A 22,194-nucleotide genomic window follows, 5' to 3' on the forward strand; every position below is an offset into this window, starting at 1 on the left:
AAAATAGACGTCCATGTTTTATTCGACAATTTGTGAGCTGGGCGTTTTTGTTTTTCAGTGATAATGGAAAATGAAAGCGCCCAGCTCAAAAATGAATAAATCCAAGGCATTTGTTCGTGGGAGGGGCCAGGATTCGTAGTGCACTGTCCCCCCTCACATGCCAGGACATCAACCGGGCACCCTAGGGGGCACTTTTACAAAAACAAAAAAAAAAGGTAAAAGAGCTCCCAGGTGCATAGCACCCTTCCCTTGTGTGTTGAGCCCCCCAAATCCCCCTCAAAACCCACTGCCCACAAGTCTACACCATTACTATAGCCCTAAGGGGTGAAGGGGGGCACCTACATGTGGTTACAGTGGGTTTGGGGGGGGTTGGACGACTAATAAGCATTAAGCAGCACAATTGTAACAGATAGGGGAGGGATGGGCCTGGGACCACCTGCCTGAAGTCCACTGCACCCCCTAATAACTGCTCCAGTGACCTGCATACTGCTGCCAGGGAGGTGGGTATGACATTTGAGGGTGAAAATAAACAGTTGTGAAACGGCATATTTTGTGGTGGGAGGGGGTTTGTGACCACTGGAGGAGGCAGGGGAGGTCATCCCCGATTCCCAACAAGATAAACTCATATGTGCTACTTTTTGTGTATACCTTACCTTGACTTGTATCTGCCATTTTCAGGGCACAGACCGTAGAACTCTGCCCAGCATTAGCCCTGCCTCCCAACCACCGGCTCTGGCACAGACCGTATAAGTCTGCCCAGCACTATCCCCGCCTCCCACCACTGGCTCTGATCTCAAAAAAGTACAAAACATTTTATACTGCTTATACCAGAAATAGTGGATTTTCCCCAAGTCCATTTAGTAATGGTCTATGGACTTTTCATTTAGGAAGCCGTTGTAGAAATATGCTAGCCCTTGCTCTCAGTAAAATACAGGCCAATGGCTCAGGCTAAAAAGAGCTAGGCCTCTTAAAAATTAAAATCATCTCTGATACAAATTACATTTTTCTGCAGCACAAGCTGAAATGAATTCCCAGAGAGCTGGCAAGGGAGGGGGGCATTTGCTCTTGTCCACAATCCTGAGAATAATGGCAACTGCGAGAAGTCATGAGCTAAGATGTTTTGATTAAAATGAAAGATAGTAGAGGGTCAGATGCAGTAGAGGGAGGGGGGAGCTGAAGAGAGCAAAATGACCTGTTTCACATTCTACTTTAAGACAGGTAGGACTTGCAGATCCTTACTTTGCATCATTGGGTAATAAGGTGCATTACATTACCATAATGCGCTTTAATTTAAGGTACCACAGGATATACAGTAATTAGAGGTAAAACATGCAAATGAATGCAAAACACCTTATTGCCAGGTACAATACAGTGAACGAGCTAGCATAATGCTCCTTGTCAGGACCATCAGCTCATGCTACTGGATACTTCTTAAAGAGGCCAGCCAATGCCTTCCCTTAATTACAAATCCCCCCACCCTGAAGACCCTCATCAAATTCTCTCCCCTCGACGCGTCCATCAAATTTCTTGGGGTGATAGTATCTGAGGATCTGAAGGCGACGAAACAGTGTGACAAGGCGGTGGCCGTAGCTAGAAGGTTGTTAGGCTGTATAGAGAGAGGTGTAACCAGCAGAAGAAAGGGGGTGTTAATGCCCCTGTATAAGTCGTTGGTGAGGCCCCACCTGGAGTATTGTGTTCAGTTTTGGAGGCCGTATCTTGCTAAGGATGTAAAAAGAATTGAAGCGGTGCAAAGAAAAGCTACGAGAATGGTATGGGATTTGCGTTACAAGACATATTAGGAAAGACTTGCTGACCTGAATATGTATACCCTGGAGGAAAGGAGAAACAGGGGTGATATGATACGGACGTTCAAATATCTGAAAGGTATTAATCCGCAAACGAACCTTTTCCGTAGATGGGAAGGCGGTAGGACTAGAGGGCACTATACAAGATTGAAGGGGGGCAGACTCAAGAAAAATGTCAGGAAGTATTTTTTCACGGAGAGAGTGGTGGATGCTTGGAATGCCCTCCCACGGGAGGTGGTGGAGATGAAAATGGTAACGGAATTCAAACATGCGTGGGATAAACATAAAGGAATCCTGTTCAGAAGGAATGGTTCCTCAGAAGCTTAGTGGAGATTGGGTGGCAGAGCCAGTGGCAGGAGGCAGGGCTAGTGCTGGGCAGACTTCTATGGTCTGTGCACTGAAAATGGCAGATACAAATCAAAGTCAGGTACACACATAAAGTAGCACATATGAGTTTATCTTGTTGGGCAGCCTGGATGGCCCGTACAGGTCTTTTTTGCCAGCCTGTATGCCAGCCTCAAATGTCATACCCAGCACCCTGACAGCAGTATGCAGGTCCCTGGAACAGTTGTTGTTGGTTGCAGTGGACTGCAGAAAGGCAGAGCCAGGCCCATCCCCCCCTTACCTGTTCCACTTGTGGTGGGTAATGTTGAGCCCTCCCAAACCCCCCCAAAACCCACTGTACCCACATGTAGGTGCCCCCCTTCAGCCCTTAGGGCTAGGGTAATGGTGCACACTTGTGGGCAGTGGGTTTTGGGGGGGATTTGGGGGACTCAGCACACAAGGGAAGGGTGCTATGCACCTGGAAGCTAATTTGGTTGTTTATAAAAGATGTTTGAAGTGCCCCCTAGGGTGCCCGGTTGGTGTCCTGGCATGTGAGGGGGACCAGTGCACTAGGAATCCTGGCCCCTCCCATGAACAAATGCCTTGGATTTATTCGTTTTTGAGCTGGGCGCTTTCATTTTCCATTATCGCTGAAAAACAAAAACGCCCAGCTCACAAATTGTCGAATAAAACATGGACGTCTATTTTTTTTTTTGAAAATACGGTTCGGTCCGCCCCTTCACGGACCCGTTCTCGGAGAAAAACGCCCATGGAGATAGACGTTTTCGTTCAATTATGCCCCTCTAAGGAATCCTTTTATTAAGACGTGTAGGCACCTACATGCGTACAACAAGTCAAATTAGAACTACCACCCAGCTACCGCATGCCCCTGGGCGATAATTCTAATTTATACACAAGTCCAAAACACGCAGAAGAAAATAATTTCTATTGTCTACCATGTGGCACTAACTGGGTGGTAATCGGCAGTGTACGAGCGCTGGCGATTACCGCCTGGTTAACGCTTGAGACCTTACCACTAAGTCAACGGGTGGTGGTAAGGTCTCAGGACCCAAAATGGAAGCGCACTGATTTTTATTTTGCCGCACATCCATTTTCGGCAAACAAAGAGCCTTTTCTGCAAGCGCGCAAAAAAAATGGACCTGCGTGCGTCCAATACACGCGTCTACCCCAGCGCAGGCCATTTTTCAGCGCACCTTAGTAAAAGGGCCCCTGAGTCACTAAGCAGCAGCCACAGCTGTGCACCCTTCCGCTGACACTGAACCCACAGTTCCAGGCACTTCTGTACATTAGTTAGCCATATACCGTATTTTTCGGACTATAAGACGCACCGGACCATAAGACGCACCTAGGTTTTAGAGGAGGGAAATAGTACAAAAAAATGTTCCTTTTTCCCTCCTCTAAAACCTAGGTGCTCCGGTGCGTCTTGTCCGAGTTCGGGATCGCCCTCCCCCCGGCCCTGTCACCACTTCTCCCTACTCACGTCACGCGATCTTCCCTGGTGGTCTAGTGACGTCGGGGCAGGAAAGAGCCCCCTCTTTCCTGCCCAGCACGCTGCTCTCCATCCTCCTGTATGCAGCCTGACGGTCTCGGCGAGATTCAAAATGGCCGCCGAGATCCCGAACTCGGAGGGCGGGCGGCCAGCCAGCCAGCCAAATCTACCTTCAGACTATAAGACGCACCCCCCATTTTCCTCCCAAATTTTGGGGGAAAAAAGTGCGTCTTATAGTCTGAAAAATACGGTACTTCCCCAGCCCCGGTGCCTCTGTTCTCCTGATTTTCGGCAACATGATCTTAGCCTCTCTTCCGTATCTCTCCTCTAGATCACTTCTTACCCTTCCCTCACTTTCCTGTCTGGTTTTTCTCCAGCGCCTTCCCTTCCAGCAGAAAAGAAGCTGCTGGCTCTGAACCTTCCCCTGACAGCTGCTCTAAATTGGCCAGGGAGACAGGGCAGAGCAGGCTGAAATTTCACCAGATGATCCCAGCTACTTATTTGTGGCTCCAATTTCCAATGTCATATATCCGTTTTCTTTAGGGATTGTAAACCTCCAAATCAAAATCCATTTACACTACACCTATGTGCACTGTGTCCATCTAAAAGTTATTCTGTTCTGGAGCTGCCGAGACATGTTTTATATATGCTGAGGACCCTACTGTGTTCTCACTCTTCCCTCATGAAATGACAAAGTATTCCTGCCTTCTTTCCCCAAGGTGCCATTACTATGCTCTGAGCTCCACTGTAAATAGATCACGTGGTCTGACTCCACTGAAAACAAATGGATTACATCAGCAGCACAATCAGCTTCCTGAAAAGCGAAACAGGTTCCCAGCTCGTTAAATGCCTTAGCAACCACCACCATACTTCAATACAGTGGCGTAGCCACAGGTGGGCTTGGGTGGGCCAGGGCCCACCCATTTATGGCTCAGGCCCACCCAACAGTAGCATATGTTTAGTGGTAACTGGTGGGACTCCTAAGCTCTGCCAGCTGAAGATTTCCCCCTGATGGTAACGAAAACGCTATTCTCCACAACACCGGCACCTGCGCATGCTCAATTTTTAGTGCATTCCTGCTGTCAAGGTGGAAAGAAGCGTTTTCCCACCAGCTGAGATTTTTTTTTTGGGGGGGGGGGGGGCGGGAGAACACGTGGTGCCCACCCAATTCTTGCCTAGGCCCACCCAAAATCTGTTGTCTGGCTACGCCCCTGCTTCAATATATATCCCACTGAACATTGCTTCCCAGATCAACAGTAGGACACAATATTGCTTTTCCTGTCAAAAAGACTGATATATTTTCCCTGACGACTGTATTAGTGTCCAGGATGCAAAATCATTTTACTAAAGGTACATACGTTTAACCAAGAATACTTACTACAATCTTACATCAAGACAGCTACATAAACTGTTAAGGCTAAGCTTTATTACTGTGCATTTCTAAGACATTTCCCTAGAGGTCCACAAATCTTAATGTGTCCATCTCGAACTCCAGAGACTGACACCTGAAGGATTTCTGAATTAGTACATAAGCATCGCCATGCTGGGACAGACCAATGGGTCCATAGAGCCCAGCACCCTGTCACCGACAGCGGCCAAATGAACGCGCAATTTGTCCCGCCCATCCTAGAAATACTGTATTATTCCCTCGTCCATTCAATAACGTTCTATGGCTTTTTCCTCCAGGAAGCCGTCCAACCCTTTCTTGAAGTCCGCTAAGTTAACCGCCTTAACCACCTTTTCCGGCAGCGAATTCCAGAGTTTAACTACTACGCGTTGAGTGAAGAAAAATTTCCTCCGATTCGTTTTAAATTGACCGCACTGCAGCGTCATCGCACGCCCACTTATCCTAGTATTTTTGGAAAGCATAAACAGACGCTCCACATCGACCCGTTCCATTCCACTCATTATCTTATAGACCTCTATCATATCTCTCCACAGCCGCCTTTTCTCCAAGCTGAAGAGCCCCAGATTTAGTAAATGTGCTGAACTATTGCTTAGCCCACCCCAGCGGGGTTCCAGGGCAGAGGGAGCAGGGAACCAGCAGAGCCGACAGCTGCGTGGCTGCTTTCTGCACCCCTCCAGCGGCGTGCACACGGGGCGGGATCGCCTCGCCCTCGGTACGCCACTGCTGTGGTAAGTGAATAAACACAGAGCAGAGGCTGGACCCACCCCTGCATTTACCGCACACGCTTCGTAGTTAAGATACGGTAAGTGCGAAAACTTACTGCACTTTAGTAAAAGGGCCCCATTATTCTCAGTAAGGCCTATTTACTAACTTAGCAGCCATTTTACTAAGCCGCGTAGGCACCTTCGTGCGCCCAATGCGTGCCAATTCAGAACTAACACCAGGCTCTCACGTGGTCCGGGCGGTAATTTCATTTTTTACATGTGTCCACTACGCACACTGGAAATTTTCCTACACGCGGCGCTAACCAGGCAATTTGGGGAGGCCCAGGCCTCCGTGCCCCCCCCCCCCCTGTAGCTACAACACTACTGCTTTTCTTGTTGTGTGTTTGTAGATATATATATACAAGCAACAAAGCCCGTTTCGCGAAAAATGAAACAGGTCCTAGGAAGGCTCTCGTCTAAGCGATTTCTCCTCTCTCCTCTGCCCTCCCCTCCATCTCCAGCGATTCTCCCCTCCCCTCCCATCCATGTCCAGCGATTCTCCTCTGCCTTGCCCTCCCATCCATGTCCCGTGATTCTCCCCTCCCTTCCCATCCATGTCCAACGATTCCCCCCTCTTCTCCCTTCTCCTCCATGTCCAGGGATTGTCCTCTGCCCTGCCCTCCCACCCCATCCTTGTCCCGTGATTCTCCCCTCCCCTCCCAGTCCAGCTATTCTCCTCTGCCCTCCACTCCGTCCAGTGATTCTCCTCTGCCCTGCTCTGTCCTCCCATCCTATCCCATCCCATCCATGTCCAGCAATTCTCCTCTGCCCTGCCCTCTCATCCATGTCCTGTGATTCTCCCCTCCCCTCCCTTCCCATCCATGTCCAGCGATTCTCCTCTGCCATGCCCTCCCATCCCTGTCCTGCGATTCTCCCCTCCCATCCATGTACTACTACTACTACTACTACTATTTAACATTTCTAAAGCGCTACTAGGATTACGCAGCGCTGAACAATCAAACAAAGAAGGACAGTCCCTACTCAAAGGAGCTTACAATCTAAAGGACAAAACAGTGCAGTCAATCAAATTGGGGGCAGTCTAGATTTCCAGCAATTCTCCTGTGCCCTGCCCTCCCCTCTTATCCCATCCCAGCCATGTCTAGCGATTCTCCTCTGCCCTGCCCTCCCATCCGTGTCCCATGATTCTCCCCTCCCCTCCATGTCCAGTGATTCTCCTCTGCCCTGCCCTCCCCTCCTATCCCATCCATGTCCAGCGATTCTCCTCTGCCCTGCCCTCCCCTCCATGTCCCGCAATTCTCCCCTCCCTTCCCATCCATGTCCCGCGATTCTCCCCTCCCATCCATGTCCAGCGATTCTCCTCTTCCCTCCCCTCCCATCCATGTCCAGCGATTCTCCTCTGCCCTCCCCTCCCATCCGTGTCCCACGAGTCTCCCTTCCCCTCCCTTGCCATCCATGTCCAGCGATTCTCCTCTGCCCTTCCCTCCCATTTGTATCCCACAATTCTCCCCTCCCCTCCATGTCCAGTGATTCTCCTCTGCCCTGCCCTCCCCTCCATGTCCCAAGATTCTCCCTTCCCATCCATGTCCAGTGATTCTCCTCTGCCCTCCCCTCCTATCCGTGTCCTGTGATTCTCCCCTCCCATCCATGTCCAGCGATTCTCCTCTGCCCTGCCCTCCCATCCTCTCCCATCCATGTCCAGTGATTCTCCCCTCCCCTCCCATCCATGTCCAGTGTGATTCTCCTCTGCCCTGCCCTCCCCTCCTACCCCATCCCATCCATGTGCAGCAATTCTCCTCTGCCCTGCCTTCCCCTCCCTTTCCATCCATGTCCAGCGATTCTCCACTCTTCTCCCATCCATGTGCAGCGAATCTCCTCTGCCCTGCCCTCCCCTCCCATCTATGTCCTGCAATTCTCCCCTCCCTTCCCATCCATGTCCAGCGATTCTCCCCTCCTCTCCCATCCATGTCCAGCGATTCTTCTCTGCCCTGCCCTCCCCTCCCATCTGTGTCCCGCAATTCTCCCCTCCCTTCCCATCCATGTCCAGCGATTCTCCCCTCCCCATGTCCAGCGATTCTCCTCTGCCCTGCCCTCCCATCCCATCCATGTCCCGCAATTCTCCCCTCCCTTCCCATCCATGTCCAGTCATTCTCCCCTCCTCTTCCATCCATGTCTAGCGATTCTCCTCTGCCCTCCCCTCCATGGTCAGTGACTCTCGTCTAAGCGATTTCTCCTCTGTCCCCTGCCCTGCCCTGCCCTGCCCTCCTCTCCCTGTCGAGCGAGTCTTCACTTCCATCGCATCCCAGCGATTCCCTTCCCTTCCCCTCCATGTCCAGTGAGACGTCCCAGGCCCCCACATGCCTCCGTTTAAGCACCCAAGGTCGAGTTGAACCACAGCCCTCACCCGTCCGCCGTCGTTGTCCCACAACAGCCCTCTTGTCCTTCCTGCCACACGGCCTTTAAACCGTTCATGTTACCTCAGGTCGCAGCGGCGGCAGGCTCGGCTCACGTCGCCTCCAGCCTTCCCTCTCAGTGTCCCGCCCTCCTCTGACATCATGTCGTCTTTCCGCGAGGGCAGGACACTGAGAGGGAAGGGAATGCTGGATGCGAGCTGACGTAAGATCATTAGCATACGGTTACGAACCTAGCCAGCCAGCCATCCAGGGAGGCAGATTGACCAGTTATTATACAGAGATTAATAAAGTATGGTACTTTAAAAGGAAAAAAAACAACCCCCCCCCCCCTTAGTAGAAAGGCCACTAATTGTTTTTTTTTTTTCTTTTCCTGACAAATCTTTTATTGTTATGCTGCCAGTTAGGTATCTTGGCCAGCTTGGGGGATGTTCATTCCTGTCTTACGAAGGATTTGCTTCTGTGTCTAATTTTCATGCCAGGAGACCATAGTTCTTAGAAGCCTGGATTACAACATTTCTGATTACACAGAAAAATATTAAGAAAAGCAATAGTTAATTATAATATCTAGAGCAGAGGGTTTCTTGAACTATACTACAGAAAACTGGTTTCTGTTCCTCATAAAACAAGTCTGAACTAGCCCGTAACTGGAAGACATGGGCTTGGTCTGTTTAGTACGTTAAGCCAAGTTTAGGAATTACCTTAAAAAAATCCTGTCATTTCTGAAATCGCCTACTTAATATGGTTATTGATGAGATAACATCAAAGGTATATTCATTCTTTTAATGTTTTAAAAATTAAAGTACACTGAACATTTTTTTTTTAGATCACAGTAATAAGAAATGCACAGGCCAATATTGAAAACAACTTACATATGTAGCAGCAGCTGCTAACAGTTTAAGTTTATTTTAATTAGGATATTTATACCACTACTACTACTACTACTACTTAACATTTCTAGAGCGCTACTAGGGTTACGCAGCGCTGTACAAATTAACAATTAAGGACGGTCCCTGCTCGGAAGAGCTTACAATCTAAAGGACGAAATTCAAGTTGGGGTAGATAAGTTTTCCTGAGAAGAGGTGTAGTGGTTAGGTGCCGAAGGCGACATTGAAGAGGTGGGCTTTGAGCAAGGATTTGAAGATGGGTAGGGAGGGGGCACGGCGTATAGGCTCAGGGAGTTTGTTCCAGGCGTGGGGTGAGGCGAGACAGAAGGGGCGGAGCCTGGAGTTGGAGGTGGTGGAGAAGGGTACTGAAAGGAGGGATTTGTCTTGAGAGCGGAGGTTACGGGTAGGGACGTAAGGGGAGATGAGGGTAGAGAGGTACGGAGGGGCCGCAGATCGAGTGCATTTGTAGGTGAGTAAGAGAAGCTTGAACTGTATGCGGTACCCCACGTTATCCCAAACTGGCTCAGGTTCAATGTGGCTAACAAGCAATAAACAGCAACTGACTAACAATAAAAGGTTAACAGTAAGGATAGATTATTAAATCACACCAAAAGACAGAGATTATTACTATCACGCACAGGAGCCGACTCTGTGGGTGCTGTGGGTGCTTGAGCACCCCCAATATTTAGAAAATTCCTTGTATGTGTCCAGGGAGGGGTCATTTCCATTGGGCTTAGCACCCCCAATAATTTTGAAAAGTTGGCTCCTATGACTATCAGAGAAGCATTGAAGTCAGATAATATCGTTAACAGTTGAATCATATTTTGTTATTAAAAACAGTACTCACTCATTACGAATGCTTTCAGCATTTTGTGAAAGGACAGAGACATATTTTCAAAGCACTTAGACTTACAAAGTTACTTGGAGGGGCATTTTCGATATGACGACTAAATCTGAGTTTGGACATTTTCCACAAAACGTCCAAATTCTGAACAGGAAAGGAGGTCATTTTCGAAAAGAAAAAACGTCTGTCTTTTTTTTCGAAAATACTATGGACGTTTGGTGATTTGGATGGTTTTTTTTTTTTTTTGGTCCATTTTGGAAAAAAAAAAAAACGTCCAAGTGCAAAACGTACAAAATCAAGCCATTGGGATGTAGGAGGAGCCAGCATTTTTAGTAGACTGGTCCCCCTGACATCCCAGCACAGCAAGAGGGCACCCTAGGGGGCACTGCAGTGGACTTCATAAAATGCTCCCAGGTACACATCTAACCATTGCTCCCTTACTTTGTCTGCTGAGCCCCCCCAAAACCCATTACCCCCAACTGTATACCACTACCATAGCCCTTACGGGTGAAGGGGACACCTATATGTGGGTACAGTGGGTTTCTAGTGAGTTTTGGAGAGCTCACAGTTTCCTCCACAATTATAACAGGTAGGGAGAGGTAGGAGCCTGGGTCCATCTGTCTGCAGTGCACTGCACCCACTACTAGACTATTCCAGGGACCTGCATGCTGTTCTAATGGACCTGAGTATAACATCTGAGGGTAGCACAGAGGCTGGCAAGTAATGTTTTTCATCACATTTTTGGAGGGGTGGGAGGGGTTAGTGACCACTGGGGGAATAAGGGGAAGTCATTCCTGATTCCCTCCAGTGGCCATCTGGCTATTTAGGGCACCTTTTTGTGCCTTATTCGTAATAAAAAAACAGGTCTAGCTCAAAACGTCTAAATTTTAGTCCTGGACGTTTTTGTTTTGTTCCATTATGGGTGAAAAATGTCCAACTCTTAGGAATGCCCAAGTCACGCCCCTGAAACGCCCCCTTGAGATTTGGACATACTTCTGACGGACTTCATAGAAAAGCATCTAAAAATAGGTTTTGAAAATACTGATTTGGACGTTTCTGTGAGATAAACGTCCAAATGCAGTCTTATGTCACTTTTTGGACGTTTTTCTCTTTTGAAAATGAGCCCAATAGTAACCTACGGAACTTTATAGGTCTAAGGTGCCCTTTTACAAAGGCGTGGGAGAGCCTATGGGTGTACAGCGCATGCCAAATCGGCACCACCGCCTGGCTAGCGCGTGAGCCGGGCGGTAATTCTGAATTTGGCACACGCCGAATCCCATGGTAAGAAAGCCTGAGTTCACATGTATATAAAAAGCACCGGAACATAGAGCAAACAAGGGCGGACTTAATCTGGTCTGCAACTGGTGAGCCGCTATTTCATTGGATGCTCCCAATGTCCAACAAGAATCCCTGTTTCAAAATGTTCCTCAGGGATGCCAGTGTTGACTTGTGGACAAAAATTATTATTTCCCAAAAACTTCTCTCAGGGACGTCAGTATTAACTTGTAAACAGGTCCTCCATGTGAATTCAGGCATTGTTGTTACCAGCCTTTGAATCTGTAGATGCTGTTAGTTTTTTCACTTTAATGAATCCTTCCTTATGTACGGATTTCTATTAAACATCTCTTCATTGTTTTTGTGTTAAATAAGTATATTAGAAAAGTTTAAATAATATAAGTACATAAGTATTAGCATACTGGGACAGACCAAAGATCCATCAAGCCCAGCATCCTGTTTCCAACAGTGGCCAATCCAGGTCACAGATATCTGGCAAGATCCCCCCAAAAAAGTACAAAACATTTTATACTGCTTATCCCAGAAATAGTGGATTTTCCCCAAGACCAATTTAATAATGGTCTGTGGACTTTTCCTTTAGGAAGCCGTCCAAACCTTTTTAAAACTCCGCTAAGCTAACCGCCTTTACCACATTTTCTGGCAACGAATTCCAGAGTTTAATTACACAGTGGGTGAAGAAACATTTTCTCTGTTTTAAATTTACTACTTTGTAGCTTCATCGCATGCCCCCTAGTCCTAGTATTTTTGGAAAGAGTAAACAAGTGATTCACGTCTACCTGTTCCACTCCACTCATTATTTTATAGACCTCTATCATATCTCCCCTCAGCCGCCTTTTCTACAAGCTGAAGAGCCCTAGCCGCTTTAGCCTTTCCTCACAGGGAAGTCGTCCCATCCCCTTTATCATTTTCTTCGCCCTTCTCTGCACCTTTTCTAATTCCACTATATCTTTTTTGAGGTGCGGTGACCAGAATTGAACACAATATTATAATAAATAAAAAAAACACAACTAAATTTTTAAAGGGGGGGGGGGCATTTTCCTAGAGAGTATCCATGATGCATAGAGCTTCATAAGTGAGCCGTCTTTGCGGTTACTCTCACTGAAATCTAGCTTGGCTGAAACAGCCTATACTGAACTCTCTTTTGCCCCCTCTCTAATTTTTATGAACAAAAGTTTTTTTTCTCTAGGCATCTGACATATGATTTTGGGATTGACTTCCTTTATTTTTTGGTGTCATAGAAATAGGCCTACTGTACAGTGGAGTAGGAAGGGGGGGCGGTGGGGCGGTCCGCCCCGGGTGCACGCCGCTGGGGGGGTGTCCGATCCGTTAGTTCCTTGCTCCCTCTGCCCCGGAACAGGTTACTTCCTGTTCCAGGGCAGAGAGAGCAAGGAACCAATGGAGCCGACGCAGGTCCCAGCGTCGTGGACTCGGGGGCGGATCGGCCCTCCCGCCCGCCTCTCGCTTTTAAATCAATTAAAAATGCGCTCCGGGGGGGAGGGTGCGTGCCGGAGGGGGGGTGCGCGTCGAGGGGGGGCACCGTGCTGCACCCAGGGGGGGGTGCGCAGCGGCGACCCGCCCCGGGTGTCAGCCGCCCTCGCTACGGCACTGCTACTGTACCTGAATGTAAACCGCTTCAATAGCTTTCAGGCTTGTAAACAGCATATAAGAAATTACGTAAATAAAGGTTGTGCTACTTCTGAAACGAATCAGCAAGAAGTAAAAACCTACGAAAAACTAAACACACATTTCAATTAACGACCAAGAGCTAACTGCATTAATGAGTTATTTCCTTCCGCAGAGCAGGTCTTTCAGTCCTTGCAAAGCAGGACAAGATGTCCTCAGTGGTTTCTTTAAAGAGCACTTATCCCACTTTGCTGATGTACACGCATTATATGGCAGTAGAGCAACTCTCCCTACCCAACCAGGCATGTTTTCCCCATCTCTCGCGTAGAAAGGAGGCTAGCAAGTAATTTCATCTTTACCTGAATCTATAAATATATCTGAGAAACAACTAAGAACTTTCACTTGCTCCGGAAAACAAAAAACAGGATGAAATGCCTGCTTATACAGTGGTGGAAATAAGTATTTGATCCCTTGCTGATTTTGTAAGTTTGCCCACTGACAAAGACATGAGCAGCCCATAATTGAAGGGTAGGTTATTAGTAACAGTGAGAGATAGCACATCACAAATTAAATCCGGAAAATCACATTGTGGAAAGTATATGAATTTATTTGCATTCTGCAGAGGGAAATAAGTATTTGATCCCCCACCAACCAGTAAGAGATCTGGCCCCTACAGACCAGGTAGATGCTCCAAATCAACTCGTTACCTGCATGACAGACAGCTGTCGGCAATGGTCACCTGTATGAAAGACACCTGTCCACAGACTCAGTGAATCAGTCAGACTCTAACCTCTACAAAATGGCCAAGAGCAAGGAGCTGTCTAAGGATGTCAGGGACAAGATCATACACCTGCACAAGGCTGGAATGGGCTACAAAACCATCAGTAAGACGCTGGGCGAGAAGGAGACAACTGTTGGTGCCATAGTAAGAAAATGGAAGAAGTACAAAATGACTGTCAATCGACAAAGATCTGGGGCTCCACGCAAAATCTCACCTCGTGGGGTATCCTTGATCATGAGGAAGGTTAGAAATCAGCCTACAACTACAAGGGGGGAACTTGTCAATGATCTCAAGGCAGCTGGGACCACTGTCACCACGAAAACCATTGGTAACACATTACGACATAACGGATTGCAATCCTGCAGTGCCCGCAAGGTCCCCCTGCTCCGGAAGGCACATGTGACGGCCCGTCTGAAGTTTGCCAGTGAACACCTGGATGATGCCGAGAGTGATTGGGAGAAGGTGCTGTGGTCAGATGAGACAAAAATTGAGCTCTTTGGCATGAACTCAACTCGCCGTGTTTGGAGGAAGAGAAATGCTGCCTATGACCCAAAGAACACCGTCCCCACTGTCAAGCATGGAGGTGGAAATGTTATGTTTTGGGGGGTGTTTCTCTGCTAAGGGCACAGGACTACTTCACCGCATCAATGGGAGAATGGATGGGGCCATGTACCGTACAATTCTGAGTGACAACCTCCTTCCCTCCGCCAGGGCCTTAAAAATGGGTCGTGGCTGGGTCTTCCAGCACGACAATGACCCAAAACATACAGCCAAGGCAACAAAGGAGTGGCTCAGGAAGAAGCACATTAGGGTCATGGAGTGGCCTAGCCAGTCACCAGACCTTAATCCCATTGAAAACTTATGGAGGGAGCTGAAGCTGCGAGTTGCCAAGCGACAGCCCAGAACTCTTAATGATTTAGAGATGATCTGCAAAGAGGAGTGGACCAAAATTCCTCCTGACATGTGTGCAAACCTCATCATCAACTACAGAAGACGTCTGACCGCTGTGCTTGCCAACAAGGGTTTTGCCACCAAGTATTAGGTCTTGTTTGCCAGAGGGATTAAATACTTATTTCCCTCTGCAGAATGCAAATAAATTCATATACTTTCCACAATGTGATTTTCCGGATTTAATTTGTGATGTGCTATCTCTCACTGTTACCAATAACCTACCCTTCAATTATGGGCTGCTCATGTCTTTGTCAGTGGGCAAACTTACAAAATCAGCAAGGGATCAAATACTTATTTCCACCACTGTACATTTTGAGAGGGTAATAAATACTGCAGAGGCTTTGAGACTTGATTTTCTGGTCAGAAACAGGATTGGATGGACATATCTGGCTCTTTGGTGTGTTTATTTCGAGAAGTTAAGGCACACCTTACACTGAATTCCAGGAAGGCTGAATTCATATTCATGGATACTGGGCCGGCTCTACGTATGGACCAAGCAAGGAGTGACACGGGCTGCACATACTGCAGCAGGACATGTTTATCCACTCCTATCCTAGCTGGGATAATATTTAACCATCTCTCTGACCTCATGTGCAACTTTCTTTAAAATTAGTCATCTTACTTTCTAGCTCCTCTTACTCTCTTACCTATCTATATGTTCCATCTTTGCTTATACCCTTCACTGTCAATTAAAATGTTCTATTATGTATTGTGTTGACATTGTAAGTAGAATACTATCCAGCTTATAATCGAAAGACAAAAACGCCTATATTGCGACCTAAATCGGGAGATAGGCGTTTATCTCCCAAAAACGAATAACACGGTATAATCGAAAGCCGAACTTGGACGTTTTCAACTGCACTCCATCGCGGAAGCGTACAAAGTTGACGGGGGCGTGTCGGAGGCGTGGTGAAGGCGGGACTGGGGCGTGGTTATCACCCGAACAGAGATGGGCGCCTTTCGCCGATAATGGAAAAAAAAGTATGCGTTTGTAGCTAGAATTTAGGGCACTTTTCCTGGACCCTGTTTTTTCACGAATAAGGGCCCAAAAAGTGCCCTAAATGACCAGATTACCACCAGAGGGAATCGGGGATGACCTCCCCTGACTCCCCCAGTGGTCACTAACCCCCTCCCACCACAAAAAATGATGTTTCACAACTTTTTATTTTCACCCTCAAATGTCATACCCACCTCCCTGGCAGCAGTATGCAGGTCCCTGGAGCAATTGTTAGGGGGTGCAGTGGACTTCAGGCAGGTGGACCCAGGCCCATCCCCCCCCCCCACCTGTTACAATTGTGCTGCTTAATGCTTAGTCGTCCAACCCCCCCAAACCCACTGTACCCACATGTAGGTGCCCCCTTTCACCCCTTAGGGCTATAGTAATGGTGTAGACTTGTGGGCAGTGGGTTTTGAGGGGGATTTGGGGGGCTCAACACACAAGGGAAGGGTGCTATGCACCTGGGAGCTCTTTTACCTTTTTTTTTGTTTTTGTAAAAGTGCCCCCTAGGGTGCCCAGTTGGTGTCCTGGCATGTGAGGGGGACCAGTGCACTACGACTCCTGGCCCCTCCCACGAACAAATGCCTTGGATTTATTCGTTTTTGAGCTGGGCGCTTTCATTTTCCATTATCACTGAAAAACAAAAACGCCCAGCTCACAAACTGTCGAATAAAACATGGACGTCTATTTTTTTTCGAAAATACGGTTCGTTCCGCCCCTTCACGGACCCGTTCTCGGAGATAAACGCCCATGGAGATAGACGTTTTCGTTCAATTATGCCCCTCCACGCTGTACTTTGTATTGTTATTTGAATATCTTTTACTGCTGTAATTGTCTAATTGTCTATTGCTCGTTTCATTTATTCTTACTGTACACTGCCTTGAGTGAAATCCTTCAAAAAGGCGGTAAATAAATCATAATAAATAAATAAATAAATACTAAGTGAGGCACTGGCTCAGGGCACCAGAATCCTGGTCTAGCATCTCTCCGTCTTCCCATTGCTCCATCCTTCTGCCTACCTGCAGTTCGGTATCCACAGGATAGGGAGAAGGGCAGAGAGATGATGAGATATCAAACTTGGATTTTGGCGCCCTTTATCACCAGTGGGGGGGGGGGGGGGGGGGGGGAGAACTTAGGAAGAGTAGATACTAGATTGCCAGCAGGAGGAAAAGAGTGGAAGGAGAGATACTGGATCACAGGTGGTGGGGGAGGGGAGGGCCAACATGAAAGCTGGCTCAAGGCGCCAGAGTCCCTTCAGCCAGTCCTGCGTGGATAACACAGTTTAGGAATGGGCAACCATAACATGTTCATGTCATTTCCAGGAAACTGGTAATAGCACGTACACTTCTATATTAGAGATAGCCCTATGAAAGATATGCTATGCCACCAGGCAAAAACAAATGACATTGCCTTAAAAGTGGTGGTTGTTTCTGAGGGCTCTCTATCAAATACTCAATCGGATTAGCAGAGTGTGGACATTTAATTCTAAAAGAACAACAATACTGAAAAATAATACTATTGAAGAGAGCGTCCACTTGTATGGTGCTATTAGCTCATACACATGGATAGGACATGGGTTTCTTCCATGCTTATGCACGCACCTTACAGAACAGGGCTGGGCAACATTTATACAGAAAGGGTTGCATGTATGGCTCCATGGTGCAACCTCACCTCGAGTATTGAGTGCAATTCTGGTCGCCGTATCTCAAAGAAAAGATATAGGGGCTCATTTTCGAAACAGAAAAATGTCCAAAAAATGGCATAACAGGCAGAAATACGTCTTTCTTGCAGAAAAAAATGTCTAAAGCGTATAAGAATAGTTAAGTTCTGGAACTCATGACCTGAGAATGAGATAGCATTCGTTAGCATATCTGGGTTAAAAAAAAAAAAGGTCTGTACAAGTTTCTGGAGGAAAAGCCCTTAGTTTGTTACTGAGACAGAAATGGGAAACGCCACTGCTGTTCCTGGAATTGGTCGTGTGGAACCTTGTACTTTTTGGGATTGTTTGGGCCTGGATTGGCCACTGCCAGAAGCAGGATACTGGGCTAGATGCCCCAGTATGGCTATTCTTATGTTCCTTTATGAATGTCAGTACTTGTTTGAACGGAAAATACACAGACCTCCATAGACCTTCTGTAATAAATATACAACTAAATAAAATTTTAATTGAACACAATGGAGTTACAGCAGCCATAAACCTGGCGTAAGCGGGTGCACCTAAATATGGACATATTTGATGTTGACTGTACTAGTATTCTATAATTAAATTTTAGCACCAAGATGCTGATAGAATCGACACTCAGCATGTGGCATTGAGTTATTTATTTATTTGCTGCATTTGTATCCCACATTTTCCCACCTATTTGCAGGCTCAATGTGGCTTACATTATGCCGCAATGGTGATCACCATTAACGGAATGTTAAGTACAAAGAGGTGTTACAATTAAGGTATATGGAAATATCACGTAAGTTAGACGAAAAATAAAATAGCAAGCGGATTAGAAGTAAATAAATAAATAGTTCATAACACATATATAAGAACAGGACAAGGTAAAAACATTCAATAATATTAATGTGAATTAAAGTAACCAGGTTGAGGAATCAATGTTGCTTTGTTCTGATGCATGTTTTATGTCAAGTCTTTATGAAGGATTCTTGCTATAAGCCTCTTTGAATAGGTTTGTCTTCAGTAGCTTCCGGAAGGTTGTCAGATCGTGCATTATCTTTATGGTGTTCGGTAGTGCATTCCATAGTTGCGTGCAGATGTAAGAAAAGCTAGACGTATATATCGATCTGTATATAAGTCCTCTGCAGTTGGGATAATGGAGATTTAAGAGAGTTCGTGATGAGCTTTTTGTTATGAAATCAACCCCTTACATTGTAAGCACTCCAGGGACAAGGAAATACCTTGGGTACATGAATGTAACTCACCTTGACCTACACTGAACAAGGTGTGAGCCAGGGGCGTAGCCAGACTTCCGTGGGAGGGGGGTCCAAAGCCCGAGGGGAGAGGGCACATTTTAGCCCTCCCCCCGGCGCCGCCATTGCCGCCCCCCACGTCTTTTCCGACCTCCCTCCCGCCACGAACCCTCCCCCGCCTACCTTCACTTTTGCTGGCGGGGGACCCCACTCCCCGCCAGCCGACGTCCTCTCCGTAACGTGCAATGCATGCAACAGCAGGAGCAGGACAGAGAGGACGTCGGCTGGCGGGGAGTGGGGTCCCCCGCCAGCAAAAGTGAAGGTAGGCGGCGGCGGGGGCGGGTTCGCCGGGAGGGGGATCCAGGCTGGAATCTACGGGGGCCCAGGCCCCCTCAGGCCCCACGTAGCTACGCCACTGGTGTGAGCTAAATTCAAGATAAATACAGTGCACTCCATTTAAGTGCACGTCGGATAAGCGCATGCTCTGTTTAACTGCATGCAGTACTTCGGTCCCATTTTTGGCGCCATCAATTTCTACGGGGACAAACTTCGGTTTAGCGCACCACTGATAAGTGCAAGATTCACTTATATGCATGGTTTAAGACCGCTCCTCTGCAGGAAAGATTCACAGAAGTAAATCTTTTGGCATAATGAAAAGCTTTGTTCAGCCAACGGGATAAGTAAAGATTGTTTTCCAAGTCCTGGTCATGGAATGGGAAAAACAAAAACACTGATGAAAAGCAATTTTTGCCACCTTCAACATTCTCCTCTGTGGTGTTTTGCTCGTCGAGGAGAGCAAAGCAATTGAGGGGAAATTATAGAGATAAACAGCCTCACTGCTGGGATTTAATACTTAGAATATAAAAATGCAGCTTGCTGACAGGCGTTTTGAAAATAAAAGGAATTTGTAATAATGATAAAAGAAGCAAGCATAATCCATTTGAAACTTGTGTTTCTCTCAGAGGAATTCGCTCAGATATCATCTGAGTGCTATTTTATCTGTATGTCTGTGTACTCAGAGTAATAACATCTAATATTCTCTGCAAAATATTTCAAGTTTAATAAAATACCACCACTTATTTTAGAGTGCTATTCGATATATAGAACACAGTAAAATGATGATAAATATTCAGATATGATAAGTCCTTTCCCCAAGGGATCTAAGTGGGCACCTAAGGCAATTAAGTAGCTTTAGGGCCGCCGAGAGGGGGGGGCGGAGGGGGGGGGGCAAAATTCTCGAAGCCTGGGCCTCCAAGGGGGGCCCGGAGCCAGGGTCTCTCTCTCTCACCTGCTCCTGATGGGACCCGATTGCATCCCGACAGGAGCAGGAGAGAGAAACTCCACCACCAGTCCCCCCTTGGAGGCTGGGGAGGACCCGGGCTTCCTCCAACGCTGCTCTTCTGCCCATTGCTGAACGGCTGCTTTTCCTCTCAGGCGCACATGCTTGGTTTTGAAACCGAACATGCCCGCAGGGGCAGGCAGTCAGCACTGGAGGAAGACGTCTTCTGCTGGCGGGGCCTCGGGATCCTCGCCAGCCAAGGCATTGGCAGCGAACAGGTGGGGGGAGCGGCAGCAGCAGCGATGGGGGGGGGTGGCGGCAGCCCTGCCCCGGGCCCAGTACAGTCTCTCGGCATGCCTACATCTATCAATCAACATACACATGTGAAAGTATTCTGTAAGATGCAGGCATTGATGGGTGACACTCCCACATCCTGCCCATGCTCCTCCCACATCTATGCCTCTTTTTCAATTGCACTATATCCCCCGGTTTCTATATGTGGCGACTAAATTTGCTCACTTGAAGGCCCATATCAAGGGAACTCAGTTTAAGGATTAGTAATCTATACGGAACTGTGTCAAAGGTTTGCTAAAATCTAAATACACCACATCTAGCGCTCTCCTTGAATCCAACTCTCTGGTCATCCAGTCAAAGAAATTAATCAGATTTATCTGACAAGACCTGCCTCTAGTGAAACCATGTTGCCTCGAGTTCTGTAATCCATTGGATTCCAAAAACTTTGCAAATTCTCTGTTTTCAAAGTGTTTCCATTAATTTACTTCCCACAGAAGTCACACTTATCGGCCTGTAGTTCCCAACCTCTCCTTTACTTCTGCTTTTGTGGACAGGGACTGCAACTACTCTTCTCCAGTCCTCTGGGACCACTCCCAACTCTAGAGAAGCACTGAAAAAGTCAGGGGAACCAATGATCAAGTGCCAGGTTTCTGTGCACGTTACTGTGCGCCGAATGCTCTCTCCCCGTCACAGTGGCCCCCTGACTAAGCCAGGCCAGGCCCAAACCCCCCTTCCCGCAAGTCACTTGCCCTGGTGGCCAAGCGGAAGCCCATCCCCATACCTCTGTAACTTTTTCAGGAAGCAGGAGCAAAATCCATTCACTCCTGATTCTCTGGGCCACCACCTTCAAAATGGCAGTGCCCCATCCAGTGCAGTGCATCCTGGGATACACCAGGTGGGGCCTAACAAACTCAATGAAACAAAAGCATACGTTGTTACGGCAATTTTCAAACAGCCCTTTTAGCCAGATGAATGTTACGTATAAACAAATTTTTTTAAAGTACCATATCCGAGTATATGTTCAGGAAGGAGGGGTGTCAGGGCGATCAAGATGACAAGCTTAATCAACAAAATCTTGGGGAAGGGGAGGGTTATTATTGCCTTAAATGTTCATTCAGAGGGATGCAAGACTGTAGGTTCATCTAGAGAAGTTTCTTGGGCTGGTTCTGAAGTACTTCCTAGCCAGTCTGGTTTTTAGGATGTTCCTAATAAAAACGAATGAGATAGAGCATCATACAATAGAGGCAGTGCATGCAAATCTATCTCATGCATATTTATTGTAGATAAACTGAAAACCAGACTGGCTAGTGTGGGTACTCCAGGACCAGCTTGAGAAACACTGATCTAAGACACCTAACACTCTTGTAATTGATAAGATGTACTGTACAAATCATGTCATTTTTTAAAATGATATAATTTCAAGGTATAAAGCTATCAGAGCAGACTGGAGCAGTCAATGTTTTTCAATTGTGCATTAAGTATTGCAGCTATGCAAGATGGAAGGAAGAAGGATGACGCCTTCCTGGCTCACTCAATCTTTATTTGTTTTTCCACCATAACTGGTTTCTACCAACATCTGATCCAATGAGGCCATATGTCAAGGCTGAGAAAATGCACAGCTATTAGAGGGGGCCTGAAACTGTTTAGTTGATTTTTGCTACAACAGAAAGCGTAGGAATAAAGTACACGAAGCAGTGGCAATTACAACGTTAAACACCTTACTAGGCAGTGTTTGCCTTCCATCACTGTGTGTTCCCCCCCCCCCCCCCCCCCCTTTCCCTGTGACTTATTACAAGGCAGGTAGAATGCAGGACTAAGAAAACGTATTATTAAAAAAAAGTGCTAGGCAGGCATCAGTCTGTTTTGTGAGTCATTAACTCTGCCTGGGAAGGTGCACGCAGCGCTGTCCTAAACCAGGATGTACCGCTTATCTATTACCCCTCCCTCTTGTGTTTTCCCCCATTCTGCAAGGCTGCAGCTGCCCAAATGTTTATGTGATCTGCAACACACACACACAGAGAAAAGGTCTGCTCTGACTGCCCCTCCCCCTCAGATCCTGTTATTCCCATCATGGTCCCTATAGCCCGAAAGAAACTATTCACACTTTGTCTTGCACGACGCGCACGCTCAGCTCTTCTTTGCA

This window comes from Microcaecilia unicolor, chromosome 9 (assembly GCF_901765095.1).
Source record: "Microcaecilia unicolor chromosome 9, aMicUni1.1, whole genome shotgun sequence".
NCBI classification, from domain to species: domain Eukaryota; kingdom Metazoa; phylum Chordata; class Amphibia; order Gymnophiona; family Siphonopidae; genus Microcaecilia; species Microcaecilia unicolor.